The sequence below is a fragment of the Mustela nigripes genome, chromosome 12 (genome assembly GCF_022355385.1).
Source record: "Mustela nigripes isolate SB6536 chromosome 12, MUSNIG.SB6536, whole genome shotgun sequence".
Taxonomy (NCBI): domain Eukaryota; kingdom Metazoa; phylum Chordata; class Mammalia; order Carnivora; family Mustelidae; genus Mustela; species Mustela nigripes.
Window position 1 is genome coordinate 116,063,298 of NC_081568.1, and position 6,932 is coordinate 116,070,229.

The window sequence follows — 6,932 nt, forward strand, 5'->3', positions numbered from 1 at the left end:
TAGTAACTATGTAAAAGTCAAGGCCCCTACAGCCTCTTCAGAAGCCATGTGTGTGAAAGGGTAGAGACACCAAATGCTAGTACACTCGTGTGTGAGATACGTAGATACAACATAGGTAATTTATTACAGGTTTGAACTTGGTTCTTTTTTTTTTTTTTAATACAGAAAAAAAAAATCATGGAAAATATGTGAGGGTACAATGAAGGGAGAACCTCAGTGTCAGACCTTCAATGACCAGCTCCTTTGGTTCTAGACGACCAAGACGAGACATTACAAAACACAGATGAGCTTGTTAAGAATACATGCTTTCCTCAAGAAGTTTGCCATGAAATTTGAGAAATTCTGTGATTTTTTCTTTTTATCCTAAGAAAGATTATTTTATGTCACTTGAGCTTTAAAAAATTCAAATTAAACTGCTGGACTTCTTAAATAGAGTTTCTTGTCATCTTCTTTAGCTCGGTAATTTAAGATTTTTTTCTCCAGTCCCACTTTTGGCCAACCCAGCCCTTCATTCTCATGCTGGATGGGGACATGTATGCTACAGACAGTGCCCAGGATGACAGGTCTCTGACCTCCACTCCCAGATAGTTTTATGCAGAAAAGCCCCATGAATATTGCCTTTACCTTCTTCAGCCTCTTTTTTTTTTTTTTTTTTTTTTTTTTTCCTCCTTGAAGTGTAGAGGCTCACAGCCAGGGCCTGGCTCTTATTACAGGTTTTAAGATGAGGTCTATACAGTGAAAAGGACTCTGTTTTTATTTCTTTGGAATTATTGGCTTTCAAAGCCTTTGAATTCCCTGCAGATAATTACTGTTTTGGCCCATGATTTCTCTGATATTTGATGCCTCTGAGTGGAATAAATTACCTATCTAACAAGGAGGGTTAATTGGTGGTTGTGAGCCAGTGTACGTGCCCTTTGTATTGTGTTTTAAGCACCCTGCAAACTCTGACCGTCTGAAACATCGTATTGTTTTAAACCCTCTCCCCAGTACAACCTGTGGTTTGGATTCTTGGCTACTGGAAACTAAAAGAAAGAGGGAGGCGTTTCAGTAGCTTCATGTGTTTTCCGTGTTAAGGGTTCTTTTGTTTTTGTGACATTTGTCCCCCCTCAAGGTGATCACGTTTCCTTCTAGTATTCTGAATAAGAACCGTGCAAGCCAAAGATACCTGTACCCAGATCCCAAGCTCATAAAACTTTCCAGAGTTCAGACTGAGAGCTGCAGTTTCCGTAAAATTCCCTCTCTAAGCATTCAGCCTCCCTTAGCCATTTCACAAACTCATCTCTGAGAAACGATGCTTTTTTTTCGCGGTAGTATTTGTCTTATTAAATCCATGAAACTAAAAATGCCTCATTGAAGTAAAACATTAGCACCAACTCGCACAGCAAATTGTTTTGTGTGAATGAAAGCTTTTTAAGAGTGTAACTCGGCAAAATTACCCAAAAGTAGTTTAGCAAATGCCACAAAACATAACATCTGCGTATTAAAAATGCATTCTGTAGGCTGCAGAAAAATTGCAGTACTGAAGCAATTTTCTAATATTTACATATTTATAACAAGTGCCTGTCACGCGAAGGCTCAAGCTCACCTGCAACATTTTCATGTGATGTAAAATGAAAAGCGTCTCATGCTTGGGTGTTCTAATAACCATGATATTATTTTAACAATTACACTATTTAATACCTTGGATTAGTCCCTCTGATAGTGCTATTAGCTGTCACTAGACTCCATAATAGGTGGCTTCATCTTTGTTATGACATGATCTTTCCTACTGTTTGTTGACCTTTCAATACAAGGGGGAGGGACGCTCCCAGCCCCCCAAACCTTTCAGCGGCTACTGTAAAAGCTGTAGTTTAATTCTCAGCTGGAATGTTTAGAAACCCTCGGTGCTAAATACCTCGGTGGACTGCTTAAACACCAACAACAGCCTTATGGGGCCTTAGTCGACCTTAAACACATCTTTTTTTGTCGAGAATATTGCATTCTGCCACAATTCTGTGGGCTAACCCTGGGCTCACATTAAATATACCAGCCTCATTGAAGCTTACTGAATTGAGTTGAGTCGTTCTTTGTTTTATTCTCTCTCGGCTTCACCCCCGACTGGGACTGGGCAGCCTTTCTTCCAGTGGAGCGTGCTTTAAAGTAACCCAAAGAAGAGAAGAAGGGGAGGGGGTGGGAGGTGGGGGGAGAAACCAAAAGGTGCAGCTAAGGCCCATAATTAGTCTTGATCCTCCAAGTCTAAAATATTTTAACGCCAGGTTTCTGATTGCAGTATGGGCAAAGTGGATTTGGGAATGCAGAAAAGTAATTAGGTCTGTGCATTGAAGTGTGGAGAGCATTTAAAAGTGAATGGGTGGTTACTACATTCTTGGCAGGCTGTTTTTTATCTTTTCATGCTCTGCCGTCGTCTTTAGAGGTGATGGGTTTATTGCAGTTTTTGCACTCTGGAGGTGGCTGTGTTTTTCTTAACCTAGCCTTTTGCTCTCTCTCTCGAAAATGAATCCTCATGGTGTGAGGAAGAATGAGGGAAATTTTTAAAAAATACAAACAAGGCGCACTGGCCAGAGAGGACGCAGTGAAGCAGAATAGGTTGGGAATGAACCTCCACATTGCAACAGGTCACTTAGAGAGATTCTGGGTTTAATTAATCACTCGCTGAGCACAGGACCAACTGGAGACAATGGTTACCCCAAGGAGAAGGGAAACAGCACATATTATTCCCGAACCTTGCTCACAGAGCCTTCCAAACTCTCTAGGGAGAAGCTTGGCATCATTAGGCCACACGGAGTCCTGGTATAGAAGACACAGACCATCAATGTCTGAATAGTCAAAACGCATGTATTTGATTTCTTCACTCTGTAGAACCGCGGCAATTTGCTCAGATCCCATGGCTCTTCAGCCTAGATCTTCACATCTGCCAGTCAAGTAATCATCAGGGCAGGCTTGAAAGTCATAGAAAATGTATGTGTCCAAAAAGAAAAAAAAAAAAGTTGGGGTGTTGTTGGGGGGTAGCTGAGGTAAGAACTGATAGAATGTGAATGGTCTCTTTTTAATTCCCACAAAATCTTGGTTTTGCTGATAATGAAAGATCCAAAAAGGGGAGGCTCATTTCTTTAGCAAAAGAGGCCTTTACATGAAAAAAAAAAAAAAAATTGCATGAGGCAACTTGGTCTTTCCAAAAGCACCTAGTGATATCAGCTGAATTTAGAAAGGCAGAATCAGATCCAGCTAATGGAGAACCAAATGAAATAAACCAGAGGTAGGTTTGGATTTGGACTTTTGTCATTACTGTTCTGATGTGGGAGTTTGGAGTTTTTCTGTTTGCTGTTTGTTTTTACTTTAGAAACAGGACTTGGAAAGGCTTACGTGGGTGACTGGACCAGTAAACATATGTCCTCGAGCAACTACTTCTGCAAGCTTGAAGTTTAGACAAACGAGTTCCTTACCTTTTTAACTGTTGCATTCAGTATCTTAATTAAGAACCATTCTACCATTATCTAGTCTTCTGTACGAGTAGATTTGCTTAGCCACATTCGGCTCTTAGCTCATTGGACTTCTCTCCATTTCTAGTGGACAAGAATGAGCACTTTGCTGTTTGACGTATTTTCTCTTCAGCCCTGGCTAGCCTCAAAGCTGCTCTCCCAGGTCGGGTTTTCCCATAAAAAGATCCATACAGCACTATTGCTTAGCAACCTTATGTTTCAGGTCTTCTGGAAGATACAAATAAAACATATGATCTTTTGCCATTATAAATAAGATTTACGTCTTCATCACAGCCTGTTTATAACAGAGAAAACTTGGAAACAGCATAAATTTCTAGCAATGAAGAATCGGTTAAATAAACAATGATACATCTATATAATGAATGCTATCCAACCATCAGGAATGATGCTGGGAAAACTGTTTAATGACCAGAGAAGATTTTCAAAGTAAACTGAACTGAAGTTTCAAAGGCAGGTTTATAAAGCAGTATGCCTAGTATAATCTATGTGTATGTGTGTATAAAATAGGTAGTAGATTATCACAAATTTGAACATATAATCCTTGTTTAAAAGAGAGAGAGACAGACAGACAGTAAGCCCATTTTTAAGGAAGATAAAAATACACTAAAATGTTAATATAGGTTACCCCTGAGTAAAGTGGAACTCAGTGATTTTTCTCTCTGTTATCTGTATTTTCTAAAGTTCATTGAATAAACTTATAATTGAACAAGATAGTTTTGGAACAAAGAAACGATTAACCGAAGTCATTTAAACAGAAAGAGCTTACCAGACTATGGTATTAAAATTCTCCCTGCAGACTTTCTAAAACAACACTTTATGATCTGTCGCTCTGAATGCAAGAGGCAAACATAAAGCAAAAACTTTCTGCCCTCACCCACACCCCATGTTTATTGTGGTACCTGAACCTAAGTTCATTACCCACAGTATTTCGTGAAGACGGGTCTCCAGCTGCCTAACAGCCCGGAAGCGATTCCGGCCCTCCACAATGAAACCGAATTTCACATTTAGAAAAGCCCAAGTAGGAAATGTGCAACCCACCCCCATCTCTCTCCCATGAACCTGGGACGGATCACCGCTCGACCTCATTCTGACCAAGCTCTACCCAAAACGCACACTGCGGGCTGGTGTGTGCTTGCTGGGGTCATCCCCCTCCCTGACCCTCCCTGAGTCCTTAAAGCAAGACCCACATTAGAACTCAGTTACTTCAGTTGAGGAAATAGTCCTTCATGGAGGCCTGATGGGTTTGTCGTTATGCAAATGGGAAATAAGCACCAGCATATCCAGGTCAGACGCATAATGTGTATAAATAATTGCTGGGGGAGATATGTGGCTCCGTGAGCTCATCTAAAGCCAGAAGCTTAAGAAGTTTCTGTCCAGAATAGATGCTGACTTGCTGGGAGCCCATGGGAAAATCACTTAAACTCTCTGTGTTTCATCTTGAAATAGAGACGATAGGAATGTTGACCCGGGCCCCGGGGAATAGCGAAAGATTGCGAAGCACTTCAAAAATTCTTGTATCAAAGTAATAGGAGCTATTTAGGGAAAAGGTCATGAAATAATCAAAGACCTCCTGAAACCTCAACAATAACAATGTAATTTGACACACTGTGATCTAGGCATCGCTGAAAAAGCGTCAGTAAACTCACGGAATCCCAAATTTACAGACATACCTAAAGCATTTGCCGTAGTTAGCTTAGGGACTTGATCTTTTTTGCGGCAGACTCGTTATCCTCCTAAAGCAGAACATACCAATCAGACGTTCGTGCAGATTCTCTGGCTTCGTGTGGTTTGGAAGAGAATCCCACCCAGAAATGGGCTGCTGAGAAACTTCGTGAAAGCATCACTTACTACAAACCAAATTGTATTCAGCAGGTAGAAATTAACACACGGGAGAGACACAACCTAGGATCACAGAAACACACATGGAAGCCACAGGAGGCTGGAATAGAGCTCTGTCTTATAATTATGTGGCTTTTGTGCAAGAGTCACTGTAAACTTCTGTGGCTTCCATTCGGAATACCACTAAGACCTATTGGCAGCAACATGTTTCTGGTCTCCTTCCCCATCCCCCCTCCCATTCCAGCTGGGCACAACACCCTCCTACAGTCTCTGATCTGAGACCAGACAGTGCCCCAGTTTTCGTGTGTCAGGTATTTTCTAGATGGTTTACCAAACTGTATACATGGTCAAAGACACAGGGCTGGTGGTGACTTGGTATCTCCCAGGATTCGGGTCATGGTCTTAGTTGCCATCTTTTGGCCTGATGTATGCCCACATAGAGGAGAGAAAATTCTTAAAGAAGCAGAGTAGGAGGTAGAGCTAACTTTATGCCTCCCAGAATTTCTAGTCTTAAACAAAATGATTAAAAAAAAAAAAAAAAAAAGAATGACCCCCCCCATGTCTGAAACTCTGGGTGGGTGGCATTATTTAACCATCATTTCTACCTAAGGTAGTGCTTCAAGAATGGGACTTGAAATCGGACAGAACTGGGCTCAAAATCCAACTCCACTTCACAGCTGAGCGGCCTAGGGTAAGTAATTTAAATCCTCTAACCTCAGTCTCCTCATCCATAAAATGGGGGAAACGGCTCCTGCCTAGGATTGTAAAAGAGTTTGAAACAGGGCACATAAGTATTTAACAGAATGTCTGGCATATAGGAATTATTCAATTAATGGTATCCGCTTTGTTAGGAATACTGTTAGAGCTCTATCAGTAGCTGGTTTCTTTATTTGGTAACAAAGAATACTGACACTAGGAGGATTAAGTGGCTGACGAGCCAAGATTCCGTCCCAGGAACCCTGATTGCAAAATGCATGCTGTCTCCACTCCTCTTCACTGTTTCTCCCTTAGGAAACAGGGCATTTCAGAAGCACATGCTCCAAACCTACCATGGTCGTCTAACCACCCACATGCAAGGATCTCAAAACACGAGTCCAGGCATATAGAAATATGTTCTTTTATTCTCAGCAACATGATTATGGCCTCTCTTGCGGTAAGCACTGTGTTTGTCTCAATCCCACAGTAATAATGCTGGCTGGGATACTGATCTCAACTGAATTTCTCAGCACCAAGGGCAGAAGAGAGAGCAAAAGTGATCATTCCTCCCCCCCCCTTTTTTTCCTTTCTTTCTTTCAGTGAAAAATCCATGACCTCCGTGACCCTCAACCCAAAACCATAGCCCAAGGCTTGGTATAGCTCAAGATGGAGGGGTGTGGAGAGGGCAGATAATGTTAGAGAAAGACAAACTAGGAGCAGAAACAAAGGCCAGTAAACAGAGTGAAAGAAGCTTAGAAAGGGGGAGAAGGGGGGGGCCTGGAAGCAAAGAACAAGGCACAGAAAAAGGACTTGGAGAAAGACTGAATAAATTGTTTGCTTGTGCTGTTTAGCAAAATCAGCTAAACTTGGCTTTCAAAAAGTTTCACACAAAATCAT